The sequence below is a fragment of the Camelus bactrianus genome, chromosome 1 (genome assembly GCF_048773025.1).
Source record: "Camelus bactrianus isolate YW-2024 breed Bactrian camel chromosome 1, ASM4877302v1, whole genome shotgun sequence".
In the NCBI taxonomy this organism is placed as follows: Eukaryota; Metazoa; Chordata; class Mammalia; order Artiodactyla; family Camelidae; genus Camelus; species Camelus bactrianus.
In genome coordinates this window covers 9,265,146-9,284,880 of record NC_133539.1, presented here as the reverse complement: position 1 = coordinate 9,284,880, position 19,735 = coordinate 9,265,146, and the positions used below count along the sequence as shown (strand labels likewise).

The following is a 19,735-nucleotide window of genomic DNA, read 5'->3' as shown; positions in this document are numbered from 1 at the left end:
ATACACACAGTGTGAAATGACTACGACAGTCAAGCTAATTAATACATCCATCACTTCACACGTTACCCCTTTTTTCCATGTGTGTGGTGAGAACATTTACGATCTGCTGTCTTAGCCAATCTCAAGTATACAGCTCAGGATTATCAGCTATTCTCACCATGCTGTACATTAGGTCTCCAGAACTTACATTCACCTTAAAACTGAAAGTGTGTACCATTTGACCAACATCTCCCCATCTTCCCCACCCCCCACAACCCGTGATAACCACCATTCTACTCTGTTTCAGCTGGAGGGCTAAGATTATACCAATAGTGTTATGGGCTGACCTGTGACCCACCCCCAAATTCGTATGTTGAAGCCCGAAACCCCTAGACCTCAGAATGTGACTGTATTTGGAGACAGGGACTTTAAGAGGAGATACGGTACAACGAGGTCCTTGGGGCAGGCTCTAATCCGATCTGATTGATGTCCTCGTAAGAAGAGGGAATTAGGGTACAGACACGCACAGAGGGACGACCCGGCAAGAAGCAGCCGTCTACAAGCCATGGAGCAAGGCCTCAGGAGAAACCAAGCCTGCCAACATCTCACTCTTGGACTTAGAGCCTCCGGAACTGTAAGAAAATAAGCTGTGACGTGTAAGCTGCCCAGTCTGTGGAACTTTGATATGGCAGCCATGGAAAACTAATACAAAGAGCCTCTATGTTGTTTTAAATCTCTGTAGGTTGATAAACTTAACCCCAATTTTTGGAGATCTTGTGACCAGATCAGCCACCACAGACTCCTGAAGGCTGACCATTAAAAATTCAAACTCTACACACACACAGACAGACACACACACACACATGCGCACCAAGCTAAACAGGTTAAGAAGTCTAACCCAGAGCCAGCTGTTTACTCCCAGTTACCACAGGACAGCTTTCCTTTGAGCTTCCTGCTCTAGGGCCCTGCGTCTCCAGCTCCTGTGTGGATTCTGAGGACGGGGCTGACCAGAGACAGCTGGCAAGAGCCCTCCAAGAGCCCAGTCTGCCACCTGCCACCAGGCAACAATTTTTTTAGGTTAACTCTTGCCCGTATTCCAGACGTGGAGAAGTCACACCTCATTTCAAAGACTATTCGTACCCCTCCCTGGCCCTCAGAAGACATTAGTAATCCAAAGGGGAAGTCAGAGACTCAGGTAGCACCCAACAATCTCATGGCAAAATGATGGTCCAAAACAAGCCTTCAGAGTATTTCTCTTTCCTAGTGTTTCTACCAAATCTAAGACAACAGACGTTACTATGGTTAAAAAAAAATTGTATTTGGTAAAAATAAAACTTCATAATTACAGTGTGTTCTTGTGAAAAACTCCGCAAATACAGCCTTCTTGCAAAAGGTTTTCTTTTACTGACCTCCTCTTCTGTCATCGCTGACTGCAGTGGAAAATTACATTCCCCTACGAAAGATCGTCCTGTTGATATTGACACCAATTAAGATTTTCATCAAATTGCTAGGTGAGACGGTGTAATGAGGGACAGGCCAGGGGAAAATTACAAAGGGTGCAGAGGACATCAGTCCAAAGGAGATAAATCCCGAAGAGATCATAAGTTGTTTTTAACTTTGGCTCATGTGCTTACAAATTTTTAAAAAATGCTCACAGGTCAAGCTCCTTCAAACCATTGCAGAAGCAAGTAACTGCTTGCCTGGGGGACAAAGTCTTTTCGAAAAGAAATCTGTACGTTTTCTAAGTCTGACTTTCATGAGAGGATTCATCAGAGTATCCTGAATCCAAATGACAAAACTAAATGCACACTGACTACTAGCCCCTACAGCCCCATACAAATGTGTGACATTAGGAACTAAAAGCAAGAAGTATCTCTGACAGGTGTATATAGAATAGATAAACAAGATTATACTGTACAGCACAGGGAAATACATACAAGATCTTGTGGGAGCTCACGATGAAAAAGAATGTGACAATGAATATATGTATGAATATATATGACTGAAAAATTGTGCGCTACACTGGTAATTAACACAACATTGTAAACTGACTATAACTCAATAAAATAAAATAAAATAAAATAAAATAAAATAAAATAAAATAAAAAGCAAGCTGTATCCATTATCCGAGGGTCACACTTTGATATGCATTCAGTGGATACCAGTTTCATATGCTGAAAGGGCAGTGTTTTAAAATTTTACATGCTCGTTTGAAGACAACTGTGAGGACAGATGGGAAGGGGCAGGGACAGTGCGCTGCTTTAGCTAGAGATTCAAGGAAGCTCTCTGAGGAACTGACATCTGGGCAGAGCTCTTTATATCTGCATCTGTGAATACGGAACTCCGTTTTGCTTGTGTACATAGATGGACACATATAGACACACAAGCACAGGAATACCTCGTTTTATTGCATTTTGAAGACACTGCGTTTTTAATAAATTGAAGGCTTGTGGCAACCCTGCCTCAGGCCGGTCTATCGGTGCCATTTTTCCAACAGCGTTTGCTCATTTTGTGTCCCTGCACCACCTGTTGGTAATTCTTGAAACATTTCAGACTTTTTCATTACTATGACGCTTGTTATGGTGATCTGTGGTGAGTGATATTTGATGTTACTATAAGACGCACTGAAGGCTCAGATGCTGGTTAGCATTTTTTTGGAATAAACTACTTTTTAATTAAGTTATATCCAATGTATTTGTAGACATAATGCTATTGTACACTTAATAGGCTACAGTATAGCGTGAACATAACTTTTATGTGCTCTGGGAAACCCAGAAATTCGTGTGGCTCACTTTATTGCAATAACTGGCTTTATAGCTGTGGTCTGGGACCCACACTGTGTCTGAGGTCGACCTGTAGATGTAGTTGTACATCTCTCCTCTCAGTTCTGTTTCTCTGCAGAACCCCGACTAAGACCTAAGTCTGGAGAACACCTTTCAATGCTTACCCATCTTCCCTTTGTTTCTTACTTCCTACTCACACCGGCTTCCTGCGTGAATACCCCACGCTCGTTCTTCTGAGGCCTCTGCACCAGCCACCCCCTATCTGGATCTTACCAGGCTCTCAACACCCCTGAGATCTCAGTTTGTATGTCACCTCGTCAGAGAACCTTCCGGGCTCCCATTAAATCTCTCCTGTTCTCCTTCCTCACGGCTCCTCAGGTGCCTCACTCGGGGCGCTAATCATAAACTATCACCAAGACATTTAAACATATCATCTGTCTCTGCTGTGAAAATGCACCTCCCCTGACGGCAAAGGCAAGGTTCTGGTTCCCCCGAGGCTAAGGACACCGCCAGAAGCATTCAGTAAATGTCAGCTGGACGAACAGGTGAACGACTGAATGGCTGTCTGGTGAGCACGCCTCACAGGATACCAATCTTAGGACTCCTCTAAATCAGAATGAGAACTGGAAACGGAAGGAAAATTGTTCTGAATTCCCTTTCTAAATTGCATCTCTTCGGTGGAGTCTTATCTCTGCATTATTCTGACACACATTTTTTTCATGTTAACAAATCTCCCCCTCATCCAGCACCTGCTCCTCACCTAGTACCCTACGGGGCTGCAATATTCCAGGCCACTGGGATTTTAGCCAACGCTTCTTCCTATGGCTGATCTGTCCCTGGGCGAGGCTGCAGAGGAAGGTTACAGAAGGACTAGAAGACACCTCTCCTGCACTTGAGAAGCTAGAAATCTCCTGGAGAAGTAAAACCGTGTCCTTGTTAAAACATAAAGATCATCTGGCCAATGACAGCTGTAGCATAAAGTGACCACAATGATTGGATTTGGTTGGGCTAGAAATTTCTGGGCACAATACTATTCTCTGTTATGATCTGGGGGCGATAAGGATTTGTTTATTTAGTAAAAACCCATCAAGCTGCGCCCATATAATGCACGTCCAAGGTGATACCTGTGCGGTGTTCAGAAGAAACCAGGAAACAAAAGCTTTCTCCTTACGAAGAGTAGAGAATCAAGAGAGAGCCGAGTCCCGCGCCCACCTCCAGGATGCTGCGCCACTGGAGATCTGTCAGAAGGGATCTGTTCCCTAGTTTGGTAGGTACTGATTTAGCCCCTACTGTGTACCGGGCACAGCCCTCGGACCTGGGAACGTAGATACAGCGTGAACAAAAGGAGAAAAAACCCCGCCCGCATGCAGTTCAGAGTTGGGTAGGAAGAGGCAGACAATAAATAGTGAGACCCACCGCGGGTCTTGTGGGGACAAAGTGGGGGACAGAAGGTCCAGGGGACAGGGTGCAGCTGAAATAGGATGGCCAGGGTCCTGCCCCCTGAGAAGGTGACATTTGAGCCAAGACCCAAAGCGGGTGAGGAAGCCAGATCTAGCTTTCTGGGCGAAGGGAAGAGCAGGCACAGAGCCCTGTGGTGCAGACCAGGAGCCCGAGGAGGGGCGCGCCAGCTGCTGGAGGGGTGCTGAGGGGCTCCGCACCAGGGAACCCCTGGTGGGTATGAGCCAAGGGACAGAAATTGAAGCTGGGCTTCAAACACAATGACTCTGAGACCAAACAGCTTAAGTCATTTGAAAGCACTGAAAAGTTTAAAAAGCTAAAGCTCTAATTTGTTCTTAGAAGCAATGGTCAGTAACATACATGTAAACTAAAAGGAAATGTGCAGTGTACTGTGTGTATGTGGTTACATGCAATAGAATGTATGTATGCAGCTTTACTGTAGTAATTCTACCTAATAAAACTGAAAAGGAAAAAAAAAATTTCAGTTAACTGAAAATAGATAGATAAATAAATAAATGCCACTAAATTCCAATTCAATTAAATGATCTACCTAAAGGGGTCCAGATCCCCACAAATTGGATTTTTTGATTAGCAGGCAAATATCCAACTGGCCAGCAGTTTATGCGAGTTGGCAGAAAGAGCCACCATCTAATCTGACCCCCATCACCCCTCCTTCCCCCACCCCTGTCCCCACTGCAACATGCATGGTTGCATAGCAAACGGAAGCGCGGCCAGGATTTGAGCTGTAAAAATGTCGTTGCATGGGATGGGGAAGCGCTCCCACCCCCTCGCACCCTGTCAGACTTTCCAGGCCCACCATCTTGACCAAGTCTTCCTTTTTAGAGAGACGAAAAAAATGATGGGGAGCTAGAAAACCTGAGAAAATAACCCTCATTCACCCCAATGTTTGAACTTTCATTCTGGAGTTAAGTTCTGCTCTTGGGGGCCACTGGTGGGGCAGGGGTAGCTCCCAGCCTCGCAGGGCACCTGGGCATCAGGACCGGTCAGGGACACCCCCTCTGGCCCCATCTGCAGGTAGCTCTCTTGCTGGACTCAGGCCCCCTCCCCAAATAAAACTGCCTTCCTTATTTCAGGGTGACAGCACCCAAGCACAGGGCCACAGCCGGCTGGCGCTGCCTGCTGATTGACTGGCTAAAAAAAGATTTGATAAAACCCAAGGATCAGTATTTAGGCTGCTGCTCTCTGAATACAACACCAGAATCGGGAGGTGATTAAAGTTTAAGTGGGAGGGGGAGGGGTAAATCCTGTTTTCCCAGCACCAGGATTAGACAACACATCAACACAATGGGACGGTTTGTTCCCATGCACACCCACCGAATCCCTGATCTCCTTTTCCATCCGAGCCACCTTTCTGGGACCATCTAGGTGCCTATCATTGCTCTACAGCAGGGCTCACAGTCTACACGGACACAGCCATTTATCAAGGACCCGTGTTGATTTGTGTGGTCTTAAAAAGTGAACAGAACCTAATTGTCTGTGACTTGTGTTTCCTGATTCCAAGAAGAAACATTTCTTGGCTCAGGCCATCTTGTCCTTGACCAGATTTTCCTATATGATTTCCACGTACCCTAGGGCTTATTGGGAGACATCAATCTACAATCACAGGAAACCTCAATGGCCTGACTTAATTGGAGCACCAGGAGGATGTGGGAAGGGACTGGGGTGCTATTCCTTTTAAGTGCATATGGAAGCATGAAGATGGACCCGCTCTGGGCTCTGAGCAGCCATGAGGGCTTCGCTACACAGAACACCCATGAGCTCAGTACTGCACCAACGCCGGACATGACTGCAAATACACGTGGGTTGGCCCTCCCTCTGTAATGAGCTAAATCTTTCATCACTTACATTTCAGTAAAATTTAACCCAAGTTTACACAGACTGGGACTTCAGATGATGACTTCAATCCTGCTTTAGTTTGGAGAAGTTCACTATGAAACGGTTTCATACAAGAAACCTGATCATGGAGGGACGCCTAACAGTAAAGCACCAATATTTTTAGGTCAAAGATGCTCAAATATGAGCAATTTCCTGGGTTTCGACATAATGCTAATTAGCCCAACAACCAAGTGCTAACAGAGTGCCTATAACCAACCGTTGGCCAAGGTGAGACGGAGGGAGGGGGGCAGGGCACGAGCACTGAAGGAATGGCACAGCCATTGAGGACAGGACACACTGGTTAGAGCCAAGGTGGCAGAAGGTCTGACTTCCAGTGGACCTTGAGCCTCACGGTACACCCACAGGCACCAGGACAGTTCCTAGGCTGACCAGAAAAGGTCAAAAAGCAGGCGAGGGAGGTGGGCATTTCCTGGAAGTCCTCCCCCTTCCCCAACATAGTTGGAATAATCTTCCCACTCGTTAGCATGTGGAATTACCGAGCCCATAAAAACGAACAGCTCTGCACCTCACAGTCACTCTCTTGACTTCTGAGACGGCCCGCACTCTGCCTATGGAGGCTGTATCTGCTTTTGCTTTAAACACCCAACACCGCTCGGCCTCTCTCCCTATCGCCTTTTGAGATGGCCCGCATCCTGCCTCTGGAGTGAGTGCCTCCTCAGTCGCTTTCCTTTCTGAGTGAGATGGCCCCAACTCTGTCTATGGAGTGTGTATCTCTCTAAGCTTGCTTTTACTTGACTGTACCTCGCTCTTGAATTCTTTCCTGCTCCAGACAAGAAAGAACCTATTGTTCTCCGGCAACAAAGGCACAACCTATTTTTACCACATGCAAAGCCCCTCCTTGCTTGGCTGGTCCCAGATGCATCATCACCAATTGTAAAATAACTCAATTGTTAGGAATAAGATTTGGCTGAGGTGCCACCCAGAAACACAAGCCTCCTCTTACGGAAGTTATGAAGGGATGCTGGGCGAGCCAGTGTTTCCGCCCTCCTGTGCTCCTACTAAGAAGGTGAAGTGTTCTCACGCACGAGTCCAGACGGCCTCCCTCTTAGGCAGGGACGGAGCTGCCGGAGTTGGAATAACCGTCTGGGTTTTAGAGGCGCGGACACAGAGCTTCCTAGAGATGGAGGACCCGGGCCTCAGTGAGTCTGACGGTCGGCTGAGGGGTCCTCTGGCTGCGGAGACAACTGGGACGTGGAGAAAAGATATGCATGGTTTTCAGAGTAGGAAATAGGTCTAGTAAATACACCATTGGAGAAAATGTCCAGAAAACTGAGAAGAAAACCGCCATGGATGTTCTCTTCGTGGAAGTTCTGTATTCCTGGGGCTTCCCATCAATTACATGTGACAGACATGTATCACAGATCCCCTCATGCTAGGTCCCAAAAAGGGTGCAGGGTGAATCAGGAAGAGCCCTGCCCTCAAAGAACCGGTGTTCAGACTAGAGGACTGGCTTGTGCCCTGGATGACCACTTCCCTAGGCAGTCATGCTTGTAGAATATGTGTAGGGAAAAAACTGCCAGTTTACACTTTTGTTTCATCGTGAGGCTGGAGGGCTGGGGGATGAACAACGTCTGCATTCTGATCCTCTTACTCCACATTAGGGGCACGTGATTATTTTCAGAATTGTTGCAGGACAGAAAAGGGGTAAAGATGTTCCACACAGATTGATGAGATGAGAAGAGTTTCTGTCCTGACCCTTGAGTCGGACAGTGGACCTGCCTCAAACAGTCTAGCAGCTGAATAGGCAAAGGATGTGAACTGTCTGGAGGAAACAGGCTGGAGGAAACAGAACCAGTCAACATGTGTGTGGGAACATAGAACAATTTTGTAGTCAGAGACACAGCTAAAAAAGAAATACGAGAATGTTCCACGGAATAGGAGCAAGGAGGTGCCCCTAGGGGAGCCTGGAGCCCCCTCAAGTCAGTTACTTGCCCTTGACAGATGCGGGGCAAGGCAGAATCCAGGGGCTAGGATGGCAATGCCCCCAGGGGCACAGGCTGGAGCAGCGTTTGGAGTCAGAGCCTTGGGTGTGGCGTCTGAACCCCAGGCTGGCTACTGCCTGCACGTGAACTCTGCAGGCCTCAGTGTCTTCATGCAACAAGTGTAGACCTCCCAGGGATGCTGGCATCGAACTAAGGCGAGGGACCGGAGCAGAGAGGCAGTAGGGGGTGGGAGGTAGTGGTTAAGAACTAGGACTCTGGGATAAGACAGCCTGCGTTCAAATCCTGCTCCAACCCCAACCCCAACTTAGCTGTGCAGCAATGAGTGTACCTCAGTTACTCCATCCATAAAATGGGGCAATAACAGCATCTCCCTCACAGGGTTTGTGTGAGGATGACATCTGCCTTTCTAAGCAGGTGCAACGGCACCTGGCACAGGATAAACACTGACACAGGGAACTATACTCAATACCTTCTAATAGCCTATAATGGAAAAGAATATGAAAAGGGATGTATATATATATATACACAGACATATATATATATATATATATAACTGAATCACACATGCTGTACACCAGAAATGAACAACATTGTAAACTGACTGTGCTTCAATTAAAAACAAACAAAAAACACCATACAAGCTTTTACTTAAGCACATCCGTGTGGCCCCCTTGCTATGGGGACCACACACAGCAGGTGCTGAGTAAATGGCTGGAGAAAGTCACCAAGGCCATGTGCCTTCTCTGAGTGTGCTGGGAGACCAGAAAAGAGGGGGAGGCAAAATTCCCCAGTTTTTAAGCTCTAAGAAAGTACTCTAAGACTCTTCCCTGATCATGGGGGGAAATACTGGAGCACCAGCTGCAGGAGGAGTAGAATCCTAGTAATGCTGTGTTCTGATCAAGCTGAGTTTGACCTTTTAGCAAGTTACTGACTCTGCAATGAGTGTATATAACCCATGTACTCATCACAAACTCCACCATCTGGGGGCCAGGCTCTGCAGGTGGGTGCTGGCATTGGAGCCACCGTGGCAGCCGGTGCTGCGGAAGAGAAACAAGGGGGTGTGATTGGGCTCCCAGGAGGCAGGTCCTCTTCCCACCTGAGGTGCTGACTTCTCACCTGGCAAACAGGTTCAGACCTGTACCCGCCTGCACTGGCCACCGGGCAAGCATCACCAACATGCTGTCTGGACTGGCCTGTGAGCCGGCGTCCTGACAGCTCCGACAGGGTCATGGGGCTGGACCAGCTGCCCCAGGGGCCTGGGACCCTGCTGTCAGATACACCAGCCGCCCCTCTGCCAAGCTAGGATGTATACGTGATGCCGCTGGGAAAGGGGACTCTCTGGGGCCACTGGTGCAGCCATCTGCGCACACCCCAGCAACACTCCTCAGATCTGCCCGCATGGAGAGCTCTCACTGATGGGCAGAGGTGGATGGAACCTGGAGGTCACCCGCCCTCACAGTGGAGAGAGGTGACCTCTCTCAGGTGAAGAAGAATTACCATTTGTGGAAGGTGGACAGCTGAGCTGGGCCCCCCACGCACCCTCCACCTATAGACTCGTAATCGTCACCAGAGCCCTGGGAGGGGGTGTGATTCTGAGCCCCCATCTTCCAGGTGGGCAAACTAGGCACAGAGCAGGTGGTGAGTGGCCCAGGCTCACGGAAGGAGCCACAGGGCTGGGCTGAAACCCAGGTGATCCGGGGCTCTTAACCTCTAAGCCACGATCATTGACCTTCAGATACAAGGGTAGGGTCCTCCTGTCCAGGGCGGGTCACTCCTGCTTCACCTGAATGACTGGCTGAAGGGACAGCTAAGAGGGCACCAGCAGTGGCCCTGACCAGGATCCCCCAGGGGAGAGAAAGGGGCCGGCCGAGGCAGAAAGAATTCCAGGCAGCTTGTGAGCAACGCCGTGGCTGCTTGGTTACTGGGAGGCCCTCCTTCTACGTTGGAGCCCCCGGCCAAGGGCCTCCTTGGAAGGCTCTCCTTCCTCTGTCTCCTCCCCGACTCCCTGACTGGATGCTGAATTCTCTTAAGGTTTAGCTTAGTCACAGGCGCAAAGGGCAACCTCATGGGCATTTACACTTTTAGGGAATGGGCTAGAAAATACATTTGTACTAACAGGGCTCAGTACTAGTATCTCCTGAGGATGCCCGGGCACAGTGCCTAATGGTGCTTTCATCCCACCAGCAGAGGCCACACAGAAAACCCGGACAAGCAGCCGTGGGACATGGCCTCCAGGGCCCGTGCACCCGCCCTGATGGCGGAGCGCCTTTGCCCTGCAGAGCGAGATGATGCAGCTGAAGCCTCTCCATCCACACCAGCCCTGGGGTCCACCCACATTCAGCGGAGAAGTCAGCGGGGCTAAGATGTGTTTCCTGAAGGCATATAGGTCCGCACACACCGCGACTCTGGTTGTCATTTAAAGAAGGGACGTGGATATTGAGGAGTAAGGCGAGGGCCAGGCATGGCAGGAAAAGCTTGAGACGAGAACAAGGAGCCTGGCCTCTCACTTCAGCTTAGTCATGAACTTGCTGTGTGGTGTGGGGCCGATCTCAACCTCTCTGGGCTCAGTGAGCAGCCGCTAGGGCCTTGCTAACGCTCACATCCTAGCCTTTCAGGACACGGCTGAGGAACCCAGGCTGCTTGAGTCTGGAGCCACTCGCCACATGCGGCTATTTCAACGAAAATACAGTAATCTCACACAAAACTAAAAATTCAATTTTTCAGTTGCACTAGCCACATTTTAAGGGCTCCATTGCTTGTCATGATTTAAATTAATTAAGATGAAATAAAATTAAAAATTCAGCTTCACAGTCATGCCCGCCACATCTCAGACGCTCAGGGGCTAGTGCACTGGGTGGGCAGACACAGAACATTTCCATCCACACAGGGGGTTCCGCTGACGGCGTAGAGACTGTGCAGATGGAGACGTGTGGCTCAGAAAATGTTCTGGAAAGATGTGCTATGTACATACAATGGAATACGACTCAGCCATAAAAATGAAATTTTGGAATTTGCAACAACGTGGATGGATCTGGAGGGTATCATGCTCAGCGAAATCAGTCAGACAGAGAGAGACAAAGAAATAATGTTATGATATCACTTACATGTGGAATCTAAAAATTACAACAAACTGGAGAATACAACAAAAGGAAACAGAGAGAACAACCTAACAGTTACCAGTGGGGAGAAGGAGGGGCAGGGGCAGGTGGGATTAGAGGAGTAAGAGGTCAAACTGTTACATATAAACTACACAAACAAGCCACAAGGATATGCTGAACAGCACGGGGGCTGCAGCCAATATCTCATAATAACTGTAACTGGAGGATAACCTTTAAAAACTGTGAACCACTATGTTGTACCCCTGTCACATAACACTGCACATCAACTATACTTTAATTTTTAAAAGTTTTTAAAAAATGCTTGAAGTCACTTCTTTTTCTTTGTTTGTTTTTTAGTCCAGAAGTCTTTCATTTTATTTTATTTTTACACCCATCATGCCATGAACTCACAGGGACCGGGTTCTAGTAGTTCCGGCTCCTTTCCACTGGTTTCTGCAAAGCGTGTTTCTCTGGGTGGAGCAGGCTGGTGCTTCAATTGAACCCAAGTAACTTTCTCTGGCTTCCTTCCTTTTCTGACCATTTTCCATCACGTGTTGCAGGAAGCTATCTCGGCTCTTAGTATGCTTACTATGATCAATAGGTACATTAGTTCTCTTGGCAAGAATCTTGCCGTGAACTTGTTTGTTGACAACACTGTCAACAGCATGCCAGGTTAATACTGTACACTCATCCAGTTTTGGGGGATGTTCTACTGTGAACAGTGCCCATTCCATTGATTTCGACAAGATCGCTTTTCTTGTAGATCTGCAGGCTTGTGGCCAAAGGGACAGCTCCATGTTTTCTAAGCGGCCTAGAGAACATGGAGCGGGTGCCTCTCCTCTTTTCTGTGCTGGTCATCTTGGTGAATTATTGGAAGATGGTGGCTCTGGCCGAAGGGCCAAAGTCGCTTCTTTAAAAGGAGAATTGCGTGCTAGGTAAGAGACTACAAAAAAAGCAGTGAGAGAGAGCTGAATGTGTCTGCTGTGTGTGACCAGGTCCCGAACAGGAAAGTATTCATCAACAATACCGGAAGGTAAATTAAAGTACCATAACACCACGCCAAGGTTAAGGTCAACGGTGGAACACTAGCACATTTCCCTTAAACGCTGGGTACCAGACAAGGATGCCACCTGCTGCTGCCAAAATCTAACGTCAAAGAATCATGTGGGTAAGAGAATAAAACAGAAGCGCTGTGAAGAAAATGGCATAATCATCACCGTTGGCAGGTGATATGATTTAATACCTCCAAGATGCAGGAGAATCAATTGAAACATTATTAGAAACAGTAAGAGGCTTTAGTTAATGCATAGAAAACAACAATTTCCCTTATATGGAAGTAAAATTAAGCATAACGGAAGACAAGATCTCATATTTGAATACACTTCCTAAGCTTACATAAAAATATTTATACTGAAAAATCTAAAGCATAAACCAAAGAAACACATGGGTGATCTATATAAAGAATATACATATATGGAAAACGTCAAACCTGTACAGGTGGCGTGAGAGATGGCTTAAATCAGTAGAACAACATTACAGGAACATAATACTGAAAGATGTCAATTCTCCCTAAGTAACTATAAACCCAAAACAATCTCACTCAAAATACCAACAGGTTTGGTTGTTGCGTTTTTGTTTTTGCTCTTTGCAGGGGGATACTCTGAACATGACAGAGTGGTTCTTAAAAGTTCTCGAAGGAGAATAGCAAAGGAAACTGGCCAGGAAAATAAATTCTGAAAATGAGAACAGGGGAACATCAGCCCTCTTAATTGTTAAATAAGGCTAAAACATAAGGTCTGGTCATTAAAATATTATGAAAATGGTTCAGATAATGGACGAAGAGATTAAACAGAAGAGCCCTGATTCAAGGACATTTGACCATTTAGGTGCTATTTCAAATCTGCAGGATTTGGAACTTGCAGGCAACATGCTAATGGCGTCAGACCTGCATAGAGCATGCACGAAGGAGGACAGTAAAACTTATCAAGGTTGTCTCTAAGAAACAGGTTGAGGGAAGACGATGAGGAATTTTTAGTAAATGCTTTTTATGACCAAATACAAACTTTACAGTGAGTTACACTTCAAAGCACACAGCAACCTAGACAAATATAATAACCCAGAGTTGGTACTCAGTAAACGGCACTCACTGTGAGCTGTGATCTTCAGAAAGTTCTCCCCAGGGCCATTAAATACACTTACGCCAACACAGTGTGGACACAGGGCAACAGAGGGTCACTTCCGCTAACGTCAGCTTGTAACGGCTGTGTTCTCTGGCTAGAAGGCTGGATGAGGGGTGAGTAATCCTGGACCAAAAGCACAGAGAACTGGCTCCAAGAACTATGAGCCCAGATCACACCACACTAAAGCCCCTTGATCCAGTCTTCAGTCCCCACTGGTGCCGCCCTATGATAGTCAACTGGAATGACTGACCTGGGACAGACTGTGGGTGACATGCTGCTTCGGGGATAAAAATGGAGTTTTTAAAGATTGGTTCATTTAATTAAAAGCACAGCAGGCCACTGCGTGCTAAGCAGACAGCATGCATTTCATTATGGAAGGTCATCTTTCCTGGCACAATCTAATGGAAACCAGGGCAGCATTCAAAGATAAGATCACAAGTTGATTCTGCCCCCTTAGGACAAGATTTGGCAAAAGAACGACCTTCTATGGAGGGTGCTAGAGCCTGGCCAGTAGGTGGAGACTTAGCAGATGACAATGAATTTCTGAAAAGATCTGTCTCCTAAAAGGCATTCTAAGAACAAAAAGAGAGAAAGGAAGGAGGGAAGGGGAAGAGAGAGAGAAAAGAGGGGAGGGAAGGAGGAAGGGTAAAACCTCACCAGCAAACAGGATGTTTATTTTTCAATTACAGGATCTTTTTTTTAAATTGTGCTGAAAAGCCTAGGATGTCTTACTGTCATCAATAATGATTTTATGCTTTAGATAAAGTTTATGGTTTTATATCCATTATCTTATCAAGTTTTTTTTTAAGTGTTTAGGTTTTCTATGTCTTCAACTTTTTAGCAACGCTCATCCATGTTAAAACATGATTTTCTAAGCGCGCCGCGTGATAACAAGCCACGCCAGTCGTCTGGAGTAATGCATCTCACGCCGGCATTCTAGCCGCTCAGCAACATCTAGGTCTGTTAATTGCACACAGGCGCGTGTGTGCGCACGCTCACAATCACTGCAATAATTTTAGAGCTTCAGAGCATACTGGCCTAAAGTAATTTATGCAATTTCTGGAAGTGCCCAGAATTACTCCTGGGAAAATAAAGCTTAATATTTAATGAACTGAAAAGAGCAATAGTTTCATTTTCATGTTAGTGTTTGATTTCCACTGCTACACCGATACTTATGAAGTGCCTACTATGTGGCAGGCACTGTCCTAGGCACAGGATAAATAGCAGTGAGCAATACAGACACTGTAATCTTTGCGTTTGAAAAATAAATTACATAATATGGTAATATGTACAAAACTCACTGTAAGCCTGGTATTATTTTTGGCCCTTTATGTCTATGCTCACATCTTCACAACCCCTTGAGGTACATACTTCTATCATGCCATTTTGCACAGAGACTGAAGCACAGAGAAGTTAAATTACTTGCCCAAGGTCACATAGCTAGCTGCTGGCAGAGCTGGGATTTGATTTCAGACTGACTTGGCTCTGAGGTCCACACTCCTATCTACTGCATCTTACTGCCTTTATCATATGCACAGCTCCAAAGTAAGGCATTTGTCCATAAAGGGTGAGCGCTCACAGGTAATATGTGCATACTCTGGAGCACATTTTCACTCTCGGCTGAGGCATAAAAATAAGACAGGCAGCAAGCAACAAGAAGACCTGGAAGTAGGTGATCCTGCCAATGTGGCCCTGGTGCTATCTAGCAGAGAAAACAAAGGAGGACAAGATAATAAATGAAAAGGAAATAAACAAACAAAAATTAAATGGTTACTCAATATAAAACCTCTAATCATATATTCATTGACATTCAAACAGAGTTCTTGATAAAGAAGAAATAAATCATTTCAGGTACCCCCTGCCTTCAGATACTATCACAAACACTGTCCTGCTGTACTTAAATTCTCACAACATCCTAGTAAGGTGAAGGACCACCCAGCCCTCCTTTTACAATATAAGATAAAGCTGCTCAGAATCTCAGACACGGCCCTCAGGTGTTACTGCTTCATTCCAGGCCACGAATGCAGCACCTAACACTCCACTCTGTCCTCTGCACAACTACCTTCCAATCACTGCAGGAAGTCATGCCCCGAATACCTCTCTACCCTCATCCACCTCACCTGTGCCACAGTCTCAGGCAGGCTCTTAGTGCTGAGGACCAGGTCATTACCCTGAACATGCTCTAAATAACTGAAATCCTCTGAGTGTGGATGTTACAAAGTATGTTATGATCCATTACAGTATTTCCCAATATGGGTCCGGGATTAAACGAATAAGAGACTGCATTAGGGTCTCACTTCAAAGGAATACACAAATTCCAGAACTGATTTTAAAAATGAAAACCACTCTGGAAGTGTGCCAGGGTAAAACAGGTGGTTGAATTTGAAAGAAACATCTCGGATTCGGATATTCTAGAAAGAGAGCTATAGATGCCAACCAACCCTGCTGATGCCAAACGTCTGTAAGGCTCTTCAGGCCAGGCCACGCACTGTTTGTAACCCAGTGAGTTTTTCTGATGAGAGGTCTGTTTTCAGGAGCTGACAGACTGCTGACTCAGCCCTGAGGGGTCTCCATCACCATCTGAGATCTGCAGCTCAGGAAGCAAAGGTGGTTGTGTGAGCACAGCCAAGATCTACGTGAATTCCCCAGAATCCTGACTCCAGCCCAGAAGAAAGCTGTCCCTCCATGGCCCGAGCAGCAGGTAGTCCTGGACTTGTCTGAGGACAGGAGCCCACCACACTGGCCTGGTAATCCATGCACCAGCACAAGCTTTGCCTTTTGGAAGTAATCTACGCAGTCACCCAATAGGTGAAGCCAGCCCAGAAAATTCCTCTTCTCTCTGAAATGAAGTGTTTATTTCATCTGAGTGAGTTCTCTCTTTACATTTCTTTATGCGGATAATTTGAGTCAGAGGCTGGTACAACAAATGTGTGTGTTGGGGCGGGGGCAGAGCATGTCACAAACGCGTACCAGGCACAGCTGGAAGAGGAGGGTCACTCCTTGGGGGGGAGCTCAGCATCCCTGTGCTCCCTGCTCTAACCAAAGGGGGTCCCATCGCCCCGCGGCGGGAGGGTACCCTCAGGGGGTGGCTGTCACTGCTTTGGCTTTCTGTATGGGGAACTGAGCAGAGGGGGGTGTCTCTCCACTTTAAAGTTCCAACCTCACATTGATGGTTACAAGAGCTTCTTCGGCAGCACAAGGAGTGACTTCTCCGTTCTGACAATGCCTGTTCGGTCTTTGATGCCTGAAACAGTCTAAGGCAACTACCAGGCTCCATCCCAGAACACACGTGAGGTGACCTCCCCCTGGTGGCCGGTGTTTGAACAGCCCGGGATCAGCTCTCTGGGCCACGCTCCCTCCGCCCCTCCCCAAAGAGGGATGGGATACCCTGCTCCTCGGCAGCCCCCTAACGGTGGCGCAGGAGACAGCCCTGCCGGTTCTAGCTGTTGACTCTGGTGTCCTTCTCCTCATCTGCATGCCCTGAGTTCTTTGTGGGGATGGAGCTGGGATGGGGAGGACATTATTCCACAGGAAACTAGATGAGCGGTGTAACTCGTGGGCTGGGAGGAAGGAGACCCGCGAGCAAGTTCTAGTTCTGTAAATGTGTGGTGACCGCCCCCCCCCCCCCCCCGGAGAAAACGTTGTCACCGCTCTGAGCCTTGATTCCTCCTTGGAGAGACGGAAGGCTTGGGCGTGAGGGCCCTTCCTGCCGTGGTTCTGCAGCTGCGCCCAGAGTCAGACGCCCAGGTGCCATGGGATTCTATGTGCTGATTAGTTTTGCGAAGGGAGGAGCCTTCTCCATCTATAAAATGGGCAAATATAGTATTAATCTTAGGAGGTTGTAAGAAGGATGAAATGAAATGATGTACATAAAATATGTGGCAAATGGTAAATGCTAAATAAATAGGGTGTTTATAACTAACTGTATAATTACAAACTACATATATACTTTATCACCCAAACTTAGAAGAGTGAAAGACGGTACCACTAGTAACTTTCCCGGTCGACAGGCTTTAACCAGATGGACCGACTGGGATATACTGTCACTCTATCAAAAAGAAATAATTATCAGGAGATTTTGGGACAATCCCCAATAATGGACAAACTTAAAAAAAAAAAAGTTTCACCTAAGTGTTCTGGCTCTGCAAGGCTGTATCTTTGGCAAACCCTCAAATGGTAAATGGACAGAGTCAGCGCTGGGGTCAGTGAAACCATCTCTGACACAAGTTCCTCTCTGATCAATTAAATTTCCAAGACCAAATACAGGCACAAGTGTTAAGTGGCTGAAATTTACCTCTTCTCTCACCACAAACCAGCAGACAGGCCTCCTACTGACCAACGCAGGATCAGGCAGGAGTGTAGGTGTGGAGACCAGAATGTCACCCCAAAATATGCCTCTCTGACACAGAAGTTATTTTGAGTTGAATGAAGGCCATTACGAAGCAGCATATGCAGGAGAGGTCTGTCTTCTCCCCTTTTTCCGCCTGAAGGTAGCATAGCAATGCCGCCTTTACTGAGAGGGCTCCAGACTCTTACAGAGGGACCTGAAGGGGCACCCCGTCAGGTTCCTTCCCCCAGCAGGCTACCGTGTGGGGGCCTGACACTGCTTTCCCCCTCCTGTCATTTCTCTATCAATTTATTCTTTGTGGAAGTGGCTACACACATCCCTTCTAAGCCTCCACCTTGAGTTAGGTTTCACCGAGGCTTCTCGCAAGGATATTCATGATTATCTGTTTTTCTCTCGTGATCCATCTTTTTGGGGAAAAGCTGCAGCCAAAAACCCAGGATGGGCGAAAAAAGCTGTCTCCCCCGCAGGTGGAACTCCGGGAAGCTGGGTGGAAGAGAACCAGAATCACACTAGAGGAAATTCTCTTCCTGAGCAAATTTCTACTTAGAAAAGTCTGATTGAACACATTGGGGAGCAAGGGGTAAACAGGCCGTGCTCCGTGATCCAAGAGCCAGAAGTGACCTCGCCGAGATGACCCAGTCAACCTGGTCACTTTGTAGATGAAGCAAACGAGGTCTGGGTGGATGTCGTGCCCAAGGACGTGTGGTTTACTAGGGATCTGTTACGCCATTTAGTTGTATTTACACAACACACACAACAAAAAATTATCAGGTCCTCCCTGCCAGCCGGGGAGCCCGTAACGGGAGGGATGGCGTCTGTCACTCACCGAGGGCTGCGCTCCCCTCACACTGGCCTTGCGGTGACTGTGGGGTAGGGTTACTGTCCCCCTTTTGCAACTGGGGATACTGGACCTGGGGAGGTTGACTGACTCACCTGGGGACCCACAGCTGGCCTGTCACCAGCACGGTGCTCAGAACATAGCAGGCCCTCAGAAACAGTTGTAGAATGAATGAATGAATGAATGAATGGGAGAGTGAGTGAGTGAGTGAAGTGATGGAGCTGGGAATCAAATCCGGGTCTGTCTGGCCCCAGTGACCAGGCACTGCCTTCTGCTGGAACACAAGAACATCATCACGGCTGCCACTGATGGACCGCAAGCCCTCCAACAGATCCGTTAATGTAAATAAACGGCTGAGAGAATAACAGAGTTGTTGCTCATCTGAAGCTCAGTTTCCTATGGATAAAAGTACTTTCTTCATAGAGATGTCTTAGGGTTTAAATAAGATGTGAAAGATACAAAAAAATTCACGTGTGTTACTGCACACTATAAAATGATTATGGCATGGGCTTTGGAGTTGGCTAAAACTAGGTTTGAGTCCTAAAACCTGCCTTTACTGGCTATGTGGCCTGGGACAGGTTAATTGGCCTCCCCCTAGCCTCAGTTTCCACATCTGTAGAATGGGAGTAATAATAGTACCTATTTCATAGAGTCTTTGTAAAAAGATGAAATGATACACATTATACTTCAAGCATCTCATGTTAATGAATAGCAACTACTTATATTATCTGTGAAGTGAAGCAGAAAATTTAACAAAAAATATAAAGGTGATAAAGTAAAGCAGACTACTGTTATATTGTGCAAAAAAAAAAATCCAAAGTAGCTTTCTGAATTAAATAACATTTCTGTCTTTTAATTCTGAATTCAGATCAACCTCAAATACCTCTTTCTATGGTGTTGATTATGACTACACATGGGAACTTCACACTGCACCTGCTGAAGTTAGTAATGAAAGGAAATGTACTGAACCTTCACAGTGTAAAAAAGGTTCAGTTTCCTGAGCTCTTGGTTCAAAAGTTCAGTGGCTAACAGCTTTTGCTACAAAACCCAGCTATAAACCTATCAGGGAGGTATTTTATGTTAAGTATTGGTGTCTAAAATGATATTCTTTTAAGAGTTGAAGCTAAAACAAATCAGATGGGAAACTACCTTAAACATTTCTGAACAGTAGCTGCTCCAAGAAGTCAAAAA

At 46.7% G+C, this 19,735-nt stretch overlaps 1 protein-coding gene and 1 pseudogene across 1 annotated transcript in view; both read right to left on the bottom strand.

Moving 5' to 3' along the window:
• The window catches only part of RCAN1 (regulator of calcineurin 1), a 90,470-nt gene that overhangs the window by 63,176 nt on the left and 7,559 nt on the right, over positions 1-19,735 (bottom strand). The gene's annotated exons all lie outside the window — the stretch shown is intronic.
• On the bottom strand, positions 4,959-19,136 carry LOC123617326 (large ribosomal subunit protein eL21-like; annotated as a pseudogene).